Source organism: Macrotis lagotis, chromosome 6, assembly GCF_037893015.1.
Source record: "Macrotis lagotis isolate mMagLag1 chromosome 6, bilby.v1.9.chrom.fasta, whole genome shotgun sequence".
NCBI classification, from domain to species: domain Eukaryota; kingdom Metazoa; phylum Chordata; class Mammalia; order Peramelemorphia; family Peramelidae; genus Macrotis; species Macrotis lagotis.
The window spans coordinates 35,075,290-35,092,678 of record NC_133663.1 but is presented as its reverse complement, the minus strand read 5'-3'; the positions used below and the strand labels follow the sequence as shown (position 1 = coordinate 35,092,678).

Sequence of the window (17,389 nt, the reverse complement as noted above, 5' to 3'; positions counted from 1 at the left end):
ACTCTCCTCTTGGTACCAAGAAACTAAGTTACATTATAACCTACAAATCTGGATGCTTTTGCTGCCAATACTATGTACACAGTGACCCATGTTATGGTCATATTGGTCTTAAAACATTCAGGATTATCTCTAATCATGTAGCCTTTATAGCCCAACCCTACCTTTTGCAGGACTCATCTTTGAGCCTTCATAACCTAATTTCTCAGTATTCAGGGACATTTTATCATGCTACAGTTCCAATTAGGAATATCTGAGTTCAAATCTGGTCTCAGTTACTAGCTGTGTGAAATCACTTCACCTTTCTTTGTCTAAGTTTCTTCATCTGTAAAATGGGTATGCTAATAATATCTACCTCCCAGGGTTGTTTTGAGAACCAAATGAGACAGTAATTGCAAATGTCATAGCCAATGAGTTTCTATTTCACAGGCAACTAGGAAGCACGTGCCCCTCACACCAGGAGGAGGTGAAGAAAAGGAAGAGCCAAGAACCCAAAGAATGGAGAGATGCTGACTGGCATAGCAGCCCAGTGAAATCAATAGGGTACTGAGTTGCAAAGAAGAAGGACCTGGGTTTGAATCTCACCACCAGATGCCAGTCTTATGACTTTGAACTTCTCTAATTTCATCTCTCTTTGCCTTGCTTTCCTCATCTCCCAAATGGCAGTATTTGATTCATTGACTTCTAATATCCCTTCTGAACCTTTATCTAATATATCTCATCATTGAAAAGGCAAGGAACAAGGATCCTCGAAAAGTATCAGGGAGAGTCTTTAACTTTAAAGACACATTTTGTCAGGGGAAGGAAGTTGAAGGTACCACAATGACAATGACAATGGTCAGTGCTGTGTTCACAATAGGAATGTAGGAGAGGATTGGAGGGAATCTCCACTGCCATCAAATTGATTGGATCTGAACCTTGGAATACCCTCTCTATGGCCCTCTGTAGCATCTTCCTGTTTAAAAAAAACATATCTGTAGTAGTAAATTCATTTAGTTGAACAAATGTGGGACATGGAGCCTAGAGAGACTTGGAATTAAATACTCCTCTGACATCTACTGCCTCTTTGACCAGTGACAACTCACATTAACTCTTTAGTTTAGTTTTAGACTCAGTTTGCTTTATGTAAAATCGGGAAAACAGAATACATGGTGCCTACTTCATGGGGTTCTGAAGATCCAGTGAGATCACACTTATGGAGCACTTGGCAGCTATTAACATTAAATAAATGATATCTGTGATTATCCTGTGTTTGTCCTTTTTCAGTGGGAAGAGCCCGAGAATCAGCAATTATTTTATTTTTCTTTCTGGGGCTGTGGAATTAGCAGTGAGGCTTAAGGCATACAGTTGTCAGGACACTTTCATTCAGCTGCTTGCTAAATAGCTAAGCCTATTGACTGAAGCCTTACCATTCCTAAAATGTGTTTTGGTCTCTAATCAGCCTCCCCATTCTCCTTTCTATTTCAATTAGTATGGTTCTCCAATGTTCCTGTCATAGAAATTTCCTAGAAAACTCTTGGCGGGGGAAGATTGTAGATAGGTTTGATTTTGACACAAATTGAATGGTAAATTACATTTTTCTTAGTACGTTAAGAGATTTCCACAATATATAGATTGAACTCCAAATCCTACTAGAATGTATTCATGCCCTCAATCCCATTCCCATTCCCATTCTCTGTCTCTCTCTCTCTCTGTCTCTCTCTGTCTCTCTCTCTCTCCCTCTCCCTCTCTATTTTTCTATTTCTATCTCTGTTTCTGTCCATCTCTTGGTCCTTATCTCTCTCTTTCTGTCTGTGTATACATATATATATAAGTATATATATGTAAGTAGAGATATCCTCTCTAACACAGAATGTCAATGAGGATGACATTTACCAAGAGTGGTTTCCTTGGCCTTAGGAAGACCTGGGTTCAAATCCCACATCTGACATTCAATAAATGTGTGACCCAGGGCAAATTACTTATAGACTTACAGACTCAATTTCTCAATCTGTAACACAGAGGAAATAGCTTATAAAGTAAAATAGTACATGATAACTATTATGTGGCTCAATTGAGATAATGGAAGTAAAATCTTTGCCAACCTAAAAGCCTCACATAAATGTATGCTTTCATTATTTTAGTTTCCAGGCATCAATGACACATCACCTGAGAAAAAAGGTGAAATAAGACAAGCATGCAAGGTAGGCAAATGTACCTAATGCCATCTCTAAGAGAAGTCACTGGGCAAACAACCAAATGTCTTCTTTGTCAACTGTACCCCACTTATAGCATCTAAGACATCTGAAAAATAAAAGAAAATTAAATAGCCACAAATGTATGTCTGCTATTAAGGAATAGCAAAGAGGGAATTGGCTTCATGGATAAGTGAGACAAGCCCCCGAATTGATAACTCCCCATGCCCACATACAGTGGCAAATATGAGTAGTTCTTGTTCTGTAATGATGACATTCAAAGTATTGCCAGCCTCGGTTCATCTGATGTCTCGCACAATTCAAATGTGGGTTATATTTTTTGTAATGATCCGCAATCATTGACCTGTTCTCTTAACACAGAGAAGTTGTGACATCTAGAGCAGGAAATGTCTGATTTCAAGTAATGGACTTACATTTAGAATATTTTAGGAATTCATTCTTAAAGGCAGTGTGTTGTTTGGTATAAAACAGTATATAATAAGTATATAATAAGTATGCTAAGTGAGGGTTTCTGTTCACCATATGGAAAAAAAGCCATTTTCTAAAGCTTTTGTACTTTTAAAAAATGTAAACCCCTGTAGGATAGAGGCATTAAAATATAAGAAGCCTTGTCTTTCAAACAAAGTCAGGAAATGTGATCAATAGGTTCAATGAAGGAATCTGGTTTATGATGATTGGCTCCAAATACCATCTATGCAAATCACCACACTTAGGGTTGCCACATATTGAAAGAATTATTTTCAGAGAATGTGAGGTACATTTTGTGGGTTCATTTAGCAGCGGATGATAAGGTGTTATTGGTTTTGAGCAGGGGAGTGAAATATTTAGACCTGTTACTTACAATTATTTTGCCAGCTGTGTGAACAGTTTGCAGAACAAAGAGACTAGAAGTAGGGAGACCAATTAGAAGGCTATAACATTTACCCAGGTGAAACATGATGAGGGCTTGAACCATATTAGTAGTTCTGTGAAAGGAAAGAAGAGGCAGATGTAAGTCTTGGAGAGGAAGAATCAATAAGACAGTAACAGATTAGATTGGATGGTGGAGTTAGAAGGAAAGAGAAGAATCTAAAATGTAGATCTAGGGGAAATGATTGTTAACAGAAATTATAAAATGATTGTTAACAGAAATTATAAAACAAGGAAGAAGATAATTTGTTTCTGGTTTTGTTTTTTGGACATGATGAGTTTGAGATTTCAATGGTATATCTATTAAAAGATGAGATTATAGCTGAAATGAAAGATTTGGAACTAAATTTATCTTGAAGTCACATGAGTAGAGATGATAACTGAACTCATAGAAGCACATGAAGATATAAAAGGATTGATTGTAGAGAGAGAGGGTGAGGACACAACATAGAATACTCACTTTTAGGAGATGGGGACCTATCACAAGATACAGAAAAACACAGATTATACACATAGGAAGAGAACCAAGAGAAAGTTGTGTAATGGAAATCAAGAGCAGAAAGGGGGGGGGTGTTTGTGTCTGTGTATGTGTGTGTGTATGTGTGTTTGTGTGTGTGTAATAATGAGTAATAGCATTAATAGAAGACAATTTTTTAAAAAACTGAACAAAATATAAGAAATGCCAGATTTATCACCCTTTCTTTAGTAATCTCTTCTTATTAGTGTCGGCAGCATTGGATGGTTTGGACCCTAAAAATGTCTTTCCTTGATGTTTTAAAAATCAGATATGGAAATGGTGCTTAAGGCAATGGTAAGACCAGAAATGTCTACATAGAAAGATGCTTCAGAGAAGGAACACAATTTTGACTCTACTGAGGAAATGTATTTCAAGCTGTTTCAAAGAGCCGACCATGTAAAAGGTATAGGAAAATATCCAGAAAGTGATTATTACTGCCTTCTGTCTTAATAGCAACAATAACAATAACGTGACTGAAAACACATCAGCAATTGCTAACATGTTGTCTCATCTATGTCTTTATCATAACATAAATTAATTATATATTGAGATGATTCTGATGAAAATATAACAAGGGAAGGATGGACTTTCTGTAAGGATTCTATACAGGGTCCCATTTCTTTATTGAATAAAGAATGCAATTAAATACTATGTTAATTAAATTAAATGCTGCTAAATTAATTATTTGTTGATTACAAACAGTGATTTGTCTATCTTTTAAAAAAATGAAGCCCTAAATGCTCTCCCCCAACACATTGATTCCAATGCATATCTCCTGGTTGGTTCATCTACCTACTATGTACCACGTATGCTAAAGTTTTTATAGTACTTTAAGATTTGTGAATCACTTTATTTACATTATCTCAATCCTGTGAAGTTGGAACTGTTATAATCCCTATTACAAAGAAATGGACACTGAGAAAAGAGATTCTTGCTTGGGGTCACCACCACTGGTAAGTGGCAGAAAAAGATCACAGCATATTGAAATCATGGCTATACTAAAATAACCATAGGAACATTTATTGAGAAAAAATAAAAGTATTAAGAAAATAACAAATTAGCATTATTTTTGTTTTTATCTTGAATATATCTACATATTACTTATTTTGTTTTTCATAGATTAGAAAATTTTATATATATATATATATATATATATATGTATATATATATATATTTCTTTTTTAGATGATGTCTTTTATGTTGCCAAAAATCCTTTGTACCTTAAAGATAGGAGCTTGATGTCTGACTCTGAAATTATTAGTGTTGGGAATTCAGAATATAGATTGATTCCCTCACAGTAAACTTTGGTATGGGGAGAATCTCTGCATAATAATGACAAAATTTTATAATGGAAAGAACACTAGCTTTGGAGTAAGAGAATGAGAATGGGACTCAGATTCAAATGCAGCCTCTGCTGCCCACTACTTATGTGACATAACAGGGTAAGGCTTCCCTCTGAGGATCTTCAGTTTTTTATCTACAAATGAATGACTTAGACTGGACAGTCTCTAATATCTCTTCCAACTCTAAATCCATGATTTTATGCTCTTCTAATCTAATTCAAGTAGTTTTCAATAAAATTCCAGTAAAGTGAAATTATGGGCAGATCTCAAAGAGTTTATCTAATTTAGTTAATTATATCCATATTCATTTATTTGAAAAAGAGTAATTAAAAAATGACAGAAATAAGCAAAGTAGGGATTAACTTAAGGAAACAGTATGTTAAAAAATAAGACGTAGATCTGGAAAGTCAACCTCAGACAGCTGTACAAAAGCCCTACATTTTTAGTAAGGAGTCAAGGGAATAAAGTTTCAGGCTGAATTCCATCTCTAAGTGAAGTAAGGAAATGGAGTTTGGTTAGAGGAAACTCCCTTTGACATTTGCTTGAGGAAAGCCAAGATGACGTTTTCTGTTTTCTTACTCTGTTCAGGAAAAATGGGAGATATCTTTGTGATCTAAAATTGGAGACAGAACAAAACCAAGCCTCAACTCCTTGTTTACCCCATCTTTCACCATTTTTTTCCATGTACTAGAGGATTTTGGAGCAGATCTTAAAATGAAAACAAAGGAGAATAACATTTGTAGCACTGGAATATTTAGTCTTCCCATCTTCCAGGGACAGAGTCACTATTCTTGTACTTTCCCTTGTAATAGACAGTCATTTAAAGAAGAAACACAAAAATTCTGGCAGTCTTCTGTGTAGGACTCTTTGAAGCCCTGATTTATCCACATATTTCTTCCTAGAAATTATCAGAACATGATGTATTATTGCCTTCTCTTTATTCTATCATATCAGATTTTCATTTTTCTCTCCCAGTCACTGGTGAAAACTACAGTGGCAAGCTTTCTTCACTACCCCCATCCTCCACCCCATTCCCCTCACATGTAAAACTATTTGTCTTAAATGAATAAAAAGCAGAACACTACAGTTAGGGACTGGAATGAAAACTTTCTCTAGAGAGACAGCAGGGACCCCACAAGGAAGGAACTGAGCCTTTAATAGAGTGACCTGATAGAGCAGCTCCAGATATGAAAATTCAACTTCCCCAAAGCATAGTGCTTTCATTCTCCTGTAACTGTCTTGCTGAGCAGAACTCCCTGAGAAACTGTAAAAGAGCAGGGTTCTCAGCATTATCATTCCTGTGTATAAGAAGAAAGAAAGAAAGAAAGAAAGAAAGAAAGAAAGAAAGAAAGAAAGAAAGAAAGAAAGAAAGAAAGAAAGAAAGAAAGAGAGAGGAAGAAAGAGAGGAAGAAAATAGAGAGAAAGGAAGGAAGAAAATAAAAGAGGAAGAACAAGAGAGAAAGAAAAAGGAAGGAAATAAAAGAAACAAGGATAGGAAAGGAAGGGAAAGGAAAGAAGGAAGGAAGGAAGGAAGGAAGGAAGGAAGGAAAGAAGGAAAGAAGGAAGGAAGGAAGGAAGGAAGGAAAGAAGGAAAGAAGGAAAGAAGGAAAGGAGGGAGGAAGGAAAGAAGGAAAAGAGGGAGGAAGGGAGGGAGGGAGGAAAGAAGAAGGAAAGAGAAAGAAAGAGAATAAGTAGGGAAGAGAAAGAAAAGGAAAAAGAATGAAAGGAAAGAAGGAAGAAAGACAGAGAAAGAAAGAGAGAGAAAGAAAAGAAACATTTTAGGCTGAATATTCCCCCCTTCCCATTCATAAACTAGCTAGGTTATAGCACTTTTCAATCAGATTTTAGGATTATATTTCTAATAATTGCAATTCCATGAAAGACCAAGAGATTTTGAGTGATTTTCTTATGAGTCCAGGTTGTCAGTTTACAGTCTAGATGAACTCGTGATAGTATGGGTAAGGGTCAATAGGAACTATACTGGAATTTCATGAATACAGAACTCCACTGTGGTGGGGTCTGAGATGTGATATACATACACACATTTATACTTACCTGTATGCTTATATGCTGTATATAATATTTTCACTTATATGTTGTGTATGTATGTTTGTATAAAATATGTGTTTATAAGGACATAATTATGTTTACATGCACATATATAATATATATACATATATTTATAATATATATAGCTATATATCTATCTGGAGAGGTTGATGGAGAGAGAGAGAGAGAGAGAGAGAGAGAGAGAGAGAGAGAGAGAGAGAGAAACAAAGGAAGCAAAGAAAAGAGGGAGGGAGAAAGGAAAAGGAAGGGGGAGAGAGAGCACAGGAGTGAAGGAGGAAATCTCTGCTATGTTCAAGGCCCACTGTTCTATGCACTGTTACTTTAGGAAGTTGAGTTCTAGGGCTGTTAAGTGGTTTGCCCAAGGTAATGGGATCATAGATCTAGAGATGGCAGATATGGCCTTCTTTGCTCTAAATCTCTGATTCCATTAGAATATTTTTAGAACTATTGACCTTGAAATGACATTTAGATATCATAGTGTCTGTCCTTTTTTTAAGAGAAATTCCTAAATCAATTGGCACGGTGCCTATTTTACTGAATACCACTCCTTTTTGGACATTCCATGGACTGGTCTAATGCCCTTCTTATTTTTTTTCTTCATATATGACATTCCATCTCTCTTCTTTGCATCTTTACTCAGACCATCCTGTACCCTTGAAACACACCTCCTTTTTCTCTCTGCTTCTTAGAATCCATAATTTCTTAAAAGTTCATCTAAATCTAAATGTGCCCTTCCTAAACCCTCAAAGTACCTGTATCACTCTCATCCACTGTTTGCTTTTATGTATAAATTTGTCAATGTGTATGAATTTTTCCTTGTAAAAATGTAAACTTTTTGCAAATAGGAATTTAGTATTCTTTGTATTCTAATACATTGTCCCAGACTTGGAGATACCTAGATAAAGTCAAAATGTTTATTAATTACATTTATCAGCTTCCAAATGACCTAAGATCGAGATCTTTTATTTTCCTAGATTTTGCCATCATTACATTAAAAATGTCTTCTTGACACCCTGTGGTAATGTCTTCTAATTAAATCAATGGTTACTCATAGAATCATAGAACTTGAAAGCTAAAAGAAAGGAAATAAGCATTTATGTAAAGCTTATTCCTGTTTACAAATATCTTATTTCATCTTCCCAACAATCATGTCAGATATATTCTATTATTATCCCCATGTTATAACTGAGGAAATAGAGACAGACAAGGGTTAAGTGATTTCACCAAATTCTATTCTATTCAACTAGTAAGTGTCTAAGACCAGATCTGAACTCAAGTTTTCCTGACTTCAGCCCCAATACTCTCTCTACTTTACCACTTAGGCATCAATCCTTCCATTTTTCCAAACAGGAAAATGAGGTCTGACAGGTGAATTGCTTTGTTGGAGATTGGTTAGCAATGGAATAGTTAGAATGAGAACTGAAATTCCATATATTCCAGACTTTCTTTGCTATAAAAATTAAAACTGTGTTGACTTATAATTCAGAATGGAAGAAAATACATTCAATGTATATTTGAAAGCAATTCTATCCATTTGCTAGTTTTGTAAAGCAAAGTGGAGAACATTGATTAATTTTTTCCCATGAGTCAGAAACCCCAAATTATTATAATTTAGATTCTTTTAATTTCAGGGAATTGTGGTTTGCTGACAATTTAAGCTCCATGTGCTAGTCATTGTTTATAACAACAAGAATTCTAACATAGGTCTATGGCTTCTTGGTAGGAATCTCAGGGTTGTGAAACTGAGATCCATAGTTGGAGTAATAAGGTGATGGTGTAGTGATAGAGTGACAGACCTGAAATCAGGAAGATCTGAGTTCAAATGTGACTTTGGACACTTTACTGTGTGACCCTGGAAAAGTCAGTTAACTCCTGTTTGCCTCAGTTTTCTCATCTGTAAAAAGGGGACAATAATAACATCTTCCTCCCAGTGCTGTTGTGAGGATCAAATGAGGTATATGTAGTGTAGAACATTGTGTCTGACACTGAATAGAGGCTATTTAATTATTAGTGATTGATGATGATGATGATGATGATGAACAGGGGAGAAAACTGAGACTCAGAAAGTCTAAATAATTAATGCAAAGGTTTACAAGTAGTAAATGATAGAATCAGTATTACTGAATACTGTATTATTGACTACTATAAAGCTGAATGGATATTTATCTCTTCCATACTGCTCCTCCCTTCCACTCCCCCCCAAAAACAGGTTTTCCTAAATTTGGAATACATTCAGTCTTTTCAATCAAGTCCAACTCTCCAGACTCCCTTTGGGGTTTTCTTAACCATTTCTTCTCCAGCTAAGGAAACTGAGGCAAACAGGATCAAATGACCTTCCCAGGATGATCTATCTATCTAGTATCTGACACCAGATTTGAAGTCAGGAAAATGAATCTTCCTGCCTCCATATCTGGTGTCTATTTACTGTGCCACTGAGCTGTCCTCCAGATTTCAGAGCTTTTCTTTATTTTGGGTCCTCACTCTGCTCAGTATATTCTATATCTTATCTATTTCCGGCCAGTTAACCAATATGAGATCAAAGTGTAATGATTCAGTCCACATACTATATGCTCTCATTCCCAATGCTTTTGTTTTTTCCAGTCCTTACAACTCCAACCAACTTACAGGATACACTACTCATAATGGGACTATAGATATGAAGAAAATGAGAGATGGATGGCAATGTACCTTTTTGCAAAATAAAAAAAGCTCTTTGGCTACATGACTCAATAATTAACAGTAAATATGAGAACGTAAAGTAGATAAATCCTACCAGGAATATAAGACACACCTCTTGCAGCTAGCCACAATAGTTTGGTATTTTAGCTTTGCCTTCCTTATACCAAAGAGTTAATTGGTAACTTAACTGATGTGGTTCAAATGTTAAAAGAAACAATGGTGGAATGATTCCAGGGTAATGGCCCTGGTATTTTCTTTTCTCCATTTCTGACAAAGCATGAGAAAAGAATTGACAGGAGGAATGGATTAATTGTCAAACCAATTGTTTGGTATAATGTAACCAAACAGTTGGCCAAAGTAGACCAACTATCGGTCCTTCCAAAGATCCACCATCTTGTAGACAAAACAACTGGCTCATTGACTCAATTTTTCACTTGTCAATTGGCTGTTTTGGCACCAGAGAGACATAGGTTTATTACTCCATGAGTTAGTTCCAGTGATTAATTAGTTGATCTTGACCAACTAAAGTAAAATCCTCTAGGTCCCCCTTTTCCCATCTGCTAAATGGAATAATCTCTGCCTGCTTTTTTGCTCACAAAGAAATTGTCCCTCTGGCAGTCTCTTACAGTGGGAATTCTATGAGGAGAACTGAGCCAACAAGAGAGCTAATCCTCTGAGCTCATACATGGAAACATATTGCAAACCAATATTTTCATTATTATTTCTTTTTTTTCTGGTTGACTTGTAAAAGATATTGGTCAGATTAAGAGTACCTTGGTAGATAAATTTCATTCCAGATATCCACAGATTGGTGTCATCATTGTATCGGGATTTCCATCAAGACCTTGGATACTGTTTGTATCAGAAGAAGACCTGAGCCATCTGAGTTAATCAGAGAAACTGAGTCTGTATGTGGCACTCATGCTGATGTAGAGACATTTGAAGATCTTTGAGGTCTTCTGGGCTGGATCTTCTTAAAGCTATAAAAGAAAATAGAGAAGAAAAAATAAATTATTGATTTATGAGGTTTACAGGGGTCGTTAAAATTTTTCACTTGAGAAAAATGCAGAAACAAATGAAAAAAGCTGAGTATTCCAAACACTCATACTCTCCATTTTTTCAAGTTTAGTTATTCATATGTTTTCAAAGTGCAATTACTCCAAAGGGAGTAAAATAAATTATTTAAAGACAAGATAAAACTATACTTGAGATACATGATTCATTCACTCTATCTCCTATCTAATGTCCAACATTTCATCTTAGGCAGTTGACCTGACTTCTTGCTTTTAGTTTCTGCCCACTCCAGTTTATGTTGAGAGGTCATTAGATCATTTACTTAGTAGTAATTTTGCAGAGTGGATATCATATTAGACCTTGAGTCAGGAAGGCTTGAGTTTTAATTTTGCCTCAGATACTTTCTAGGTATATAAAATAAGCACAATAATAGCACTTTATGAGGTTGACATAAGATCAAATGAATTAATTCATATGACATACTTTGAAAACCTTAAAGTGTTATAAATAACCCATTATTCATCTCAAAGTTGGATATCAGAGGATATTTGTACTAACTGTTGCTTAACAATAATATTCTCTGTGTCAAACTTGAAGACCTCAAGTGAAGAGAAAAGCTATTACCTCCTGGGGAGCATAGCTCCATTCTCCTTTTGGGCAGAATTAATGGCCTATATATTGTCTGTTCTGCCGAGTGTAAAACCTCAATATGCCTTTTTTATAGATTCAGCCCATTGGTCCAAGTTCTGTCCTCTGGAGAAAAATTGATAGAAATGAATTCTCTCCCATATACTTGAAGGCAACTTTAGTCATAGATCTGATCAATCTGAACACTTTTTTGCAATATTTCCCTCCAAGGATCAGAGTCAATGGTTCCCCATTGCCTAGAGCAGAGACTTTCAAATTGAATGTCCCATTCTCTTAAGACCACTGAATGACTCATTTACATAATTGGGTTAAAAGTCAATTCACCAAGTGCTGACAAATTAATGACATTGTTTTCAAAAGTCCCCATCACTGTTTCTACTCTTTAAAGCCCCAACTTCTCCCTCTTATGGGTGTACAAGAATATCCTAGGGCAATTTACAGAAAGCTTCTTTTCCCATTACTTTTTGCTTCTATTGATACAATTATACAAGAGAGGCAGAAATGGATGAGTTGCAATCTGCATGATAGAACTCATTTCACTATCTTTTCCATAAAACCTACCCTTTTCAAGCATATATATTATTATCGAAAGTCCTGCTATCATAAAACTCCCCCAGGTTTACAATTTTGGTGTTATCCTGCTCAGCTCTCTCCAGGGATACCCTTTTATTTGCCAAATATTGTCATTTCTTCTTCTAGAAAATTCTTGCATCTTTCACTTTTCCATCCATATACCCACCACATGCCTCATCAACTCTGACATGAAATGTTACAATAGCCTTTTAGTTTTGTTTTGTTTTTGCAAAGCAATGGAGTTGTGACTTTCCCAGGGTCTCACAGGAAGTAATTATTAAGAATCTGAGGTCAAGTTTGAACTCAGGTCCTCCTGACTCCACTATACACTGTACAACCTAAACACCTCTGCAGCAACTCTCTAATTGATTTCCTTGGTTGCAATTTCCATTTCCAATTCATTTTTCACTCAGTTGTCTGTACTTTAAAAAAAATAAAAGTGAATAGCTTTATTTTATTATGTACTTAAGCACCAAAGGGAAAAATGCATATCTCTCTCTCTCTCCTTCTCTCTCTTTTTTCACTATATATATATATATATATATATATATATATACACATATATAAAATCATATTTTCTTCCACTATGCATAGTGGAAGAAAATATGATTATGCAAAAAATTGTGAAGTTATTGAAACTGCTTATTTTTTAAAGGCACGTAGCACATTCAACATTTTTTAAAAAGTTATTTTGCTTGGTTGTGTTTGATTCTGGATTTTCTTCTGATTTCTTTTCATATTTTCTTTCAGAGTTCCCGTGATTCATTTATTTTATTTTTGCCATTATCACTATTACCTCTCCAACCTCTACTGAGTAAAGAAAAAGAAAAGATAAGGAAAGAAAAAGAAAAAGAAGAGAAAAGAAAATCTTGGTAATAAATAACATAGTCATATAAACCAACCCAAATCAAAGCCATGTCCAAAAATATATGTCTGTTTCTACAGTTTGAGTCTATCACCTGCCTCTGTCAAGGTAGAATATGTGCTTAACCAACAGTTCTTCTGAATTGTAGTTAGTCACTGAATTGGTTGGTTTCAAATTATTTTACACTGCTGTTGTATAAGTTATTTTCTTGGTTCTGTTTGGGTTTTTTTTTGCATCAGTTAATATAAACTTTCCCAGGTTTCTCTGCAATTATCACATTACATTCATATGCTAAAATTTTCGAGCCATTGTCAATACTAGATTATCTCTTTAACTTCCACTTTTTTGCTGTTTCCAACATTTTTGTATGTGTATATATATTATACACACACGCATACACATATATGTTCATATATTTCTAATCTCTATCTCTATATCTATATCTATATCATCTATATCAGTTCTTTTCTCTTTCCTTAATTCTTTATGGCATTAAATTGCTATTAGTATTACTTGGGATTAAGGGTATGCACAGTTAAATGCCCTTCGCCCCCCCCCCCAGTATAGTTCAAACTTATTTTGCAGAATGGCTATAGCAATTTATTCATCCATCAACATTCATCTACTAGATTTTCCATAATTACTCTAACATTGACTATTTCCATCTTTTTTGCCAACCGGATAGATATGAAATGAAAGTCAGATTTTTTTTTTTTGGTGAGGCAATGGGATCAAGTGATTCACCCAAGTTCCTTTAGCTAGTTAGTTTCAAGTGTCTGAGGTAAGATTTGAACTCAAGTTCTCCTGAATCCAGGGCTGATACTCTATCTGCTCTGCTACCTAGCTGCCCCTAAAGTTGTTTTTAATTTGCATTTCTCTAATGATTAACTATTTGGGGAAATTTTTCTCATTTATTAAAGACTTGTATTTCTTCCTTTGAGAACCTTTATCTACAAGAGAAAAAAATAGTGATTTTTCTAAATTATAAGTCTAACTATATCACTTTCATACTCAATTATATCACTTTCATATTTGGTGATATCCTGCTGACAAAATGTTTCAAATATTATTTCTTCTTTTTATAAACATCTTAAGTTTATATTTTGCTCAAATTTAAAAATGTTTATATCTATTATTATATGCTACATGAAAATAATTTATAAACACTTAAGACTTTGAGGTCCTTGAGAGCAAAGAGTATTTTTTTCCTTTATTCACATCCCCAGTTTTTAAAACAGTACATAATAGGTATTTAATAAATTATAATTGATTGACTGATTAAGTATTCAAATATTGAGATTGTGTTAATACTTTTTAATAAATAAGAGAGGAGGGGAGGCTAGGTGGCACAGTGGATAAAGCACCAGCCCTGGAGCCAGGAGTACCTGGGTTCCAATCCGGTCTCAGACACTTAATAATTATCCAGCTGTATGGCCTTGGGCAAGCCACTTAACCCAATTTGCCTTGCAAAAACCTAAAAAAAAAAGAAATAAGAGATAATAATTAAAAATGTTTTGAGGATGCTAGCCCATAAAATAAAGCTTAACTTTTAAGACATTCTCCATTCATTATCTGGTATGTGCATCAAGTTAACAAACACTGATGATGATGATGATGATGATGATGATGATGATGATGACCAGTCACTGTCTCCACCTCTAGCAATCATTTATTCCCATATGTAAATGCACTCGTTTTATCAGGTTATTCTTTTCAAGTTCTATCAATAATAATAATAATAATAATCATAACTGACAATGATATAGTGTAGTAAGGATTTCAAAGCATTTTAATTATCTCATTCAAGCCCTAAAATGACCTGTAAAATCATATATGATTGTTCCTACTATATAGGTAATAAACCTGAAATTCAGAGAAGTAAATATTAGCGACTGGGTTTGAATCCAGGACTTCCTGAATCCGTGTTAAATACTCTACCTCAGTGTGAGAGTATTTTTGACTTGTGAAATGAAGGAAAACATTAATAACAATCATCAACACATGCTAAGAATTCCAACATGCAAGATAACTTAAAAGAAGATTATATGGGAAACTTCTTTTAAGTAATCAAAAGCTGGAATTCAAGTTTCTGAGAGAAATGTCAACAATCTTAGATATGTAATGCTGCCAGTCTGATGTCAGAAAGTGAAGAATTAAGAATACCCTTGATGAGCATGAAACAGGAGAGTGTAAAAGTTGGCTTGGAAGTTTAACATCAACAACAAAACGATCTTGGCAAGTGATCCCATCATTTCCTGGCAATTTGATGGAGAAGAAATGGAAGCAGTATCAGATTTTATATTCTTGATCTCAAAGATCATTGTAGATGACAACTGCAGCCATGAAGTTAAAAGATTTGGAAGGAAAGTTATGGCAGATTTGGACAGCATACTAAAAATTAGAGATATCGCTTTGCCAACAAAGGTTCATATAGTCCAAGCTTTGGTTTTTCCAGTGGAAATATATGGCTATGAGAGTTGGACTATAAGGAAAGATGAATACCACAGAATTGATGCTTTTGAATTGTGGTACTTGGAGGAGACTTCTGAGAGCCCATTGGGCAGCAAGGGGATCCAATCCACCAATACTTTCATTTAGTCTATTCCTGAAGGCCAAATATTGAAGCTGAAGCTAAAACAAAAACATGATAAATAGAACTTATTTGAAAAGATCCTTGTGTTGGGGAAAGATTGAAGGCAAAAGGAGAAAGGGACACAAAGGATGAGATGGATAATCATGATGCCTAATGCAATTGTATTTTACCTGTACCTATCTGATCTTTCCCATTTCCAAATTTCCCAACAGCTAGGGACCCTCAGTCACACTCAGTACAATTCTCCCCTCCCCTAACTTTCTTGGGAAAGGAGGGGGGGAGTTCTTTTTTTTTAATTTATTTTTTATTCTCATTTTGTACAAATGTTTTTCTTTACATTAATAAAATATTCTTGTTTACAAGTAAACAAAACACCCCTCCCCCCATGAATATAGATAGACTTGCTTGGGCAAAAAAGTAAAGGGGGGAGAAAAAAATTAAAATTAAAAAAAATAATAGTAATAATTGTAGGTATGGCCAGGTGGCTCAATGGACGAAGCAACAGCCCTGGAGCCACGAGCACCCGAGTCCATATCCAGCCTCTTAAACCCAATAATCACCCAGCCATGTGACATGCAAGCCACCCGATCCCCACTGCCCTGCAAAAACCAAAAAGAAGGAAAAAAAAAGACCCAAAATAAAATAAAATAGTAATAATAGTAGGGGTGGATGGGTGGCAGACAGAGCATTGGTCCTTGAGCCAGGAGCACCTGGGTCCGAATCCGGCCCCAGACACCCAATGATCACCCTGCTATGTGGCCCCAAGCAGGCCACCCAGCCCCACTTGCCCTGCACCCTCCCCCAAATAATAATAATAACAAAAAATGTGTTTCAGTCTTTGTTCCAACACCATCAACTCTGTTGTGAGTGGATCACATTCTTTATGATAAGTCCATCACAAAAGTGACTTCCATATTTTTCCAACGTTGCCATTGCTTATCGCAACTCCCTCCTTTCTTATTTCTCTACTACCATGTACTATATTTTCTCTCTCCTTTCACTCTGACTCTGCTGTAGGGTTGCTGAGTGGTGCAGAAGACAGATCCCTGATCCTGGGGCCAAGAAGCCCTGAGCCCCCATACCACCCCTTAGGCCCAGAATCCACCTGGCCCTATGGTCCTGGGCAGGCCTTCCAATCCCAGCCCCTTGCAAAAAGTAAAAAAAAGAAAATGTGTTATATCTGACCACTCTCCACCCATGGTCCATCCTCTCCTCCTTTATTCACATGCCCACCCCTTCCCCCTGCTCCCCCCTCCTTCTTACTCCAGTTGTCTATACCCCATTGAGTATATTTGCTGTTTCCTCTCCTAGCCATCTCTGATGAGAGAGAAGATTCCCTCATTCCCCCTTGCCTCCCCCCTTCCATATCATTGCAATAGCTCATTGTAATAAAACAAATCTTATTATGTGAAATATTTTGGACTATTCCCCCTCTCCTTTTTCTTTCTCCCAATCCATTTCCCTTTTTTTTATTGATTCCATTTTTACACCATATTTTATCTTTGAATTCAGCTTGCTCCTGTGCTTCAACTATAAAAGCTCCCTCTACCTGCTCTATTATCTGAGATGGTTCATATGAATATTATCAGTATCATTTTTCTATCCATGCAGTTCATCCTCATTAAGTCCCTCATATTTCCCCCCTCTCCTCCAATCTCCATGCTTCACCTGAGTCCTGTATCTGAAGATCAAACCTTCTGTTCAGCTCTGGCCATTCCAAAAGGAACATTTGAAATTCCCCTGGTTCATTGAAAGTCCATCTTTTTCCCTGGAAGAGGACATTCAGCCTTGCTGGGTAGTTCATTCTTGGCTGCATTCTAAGCTCTTTTGCCTTCGGTATATTATATTCCAAGCCCTATGAGCTTCCAATGTAGCTGCTGCTAAGTCCTGTGTGATCCTGACTGCAGCTCCATGATATTTGAACTGTGTTCTTCTGGCTGCTTGTACTATTTTCTCTTTGACTTGGGAGTTCTGGAACTTGGCTAT

The 17,389-nt window shown here is 35.8% G+C and overlaps 1 protein-coding gene across 1 annotated transcript in view; it reads right to left on the bottom strand.

Moving 5' to 3' along the window:
• The window catches only part of NAALADL2 (N-acetylated alpha-linked acidic dipeptidase like 2), a 1,546,126-nt gene extending 1,528,986 nt beyond the window's left edge, over positions 1–17,140 (bottom strand). The window contains exons 1-2 of the mRNA XM_074190946.1: positions 17,072–17,140; positions 10,484–10,690 (exon numbers count right to left, since the gene is read on the bottom strand). The gene's annotated coding sequence lies outside the window, so the exon portion shown is untranslated. The remainder of the gene's footprint in view (positions 1–10,483; positions 10,691–17,071) is intronic.
• Positions 17,141–17,389: the final 249 nt, after the last annotated feature.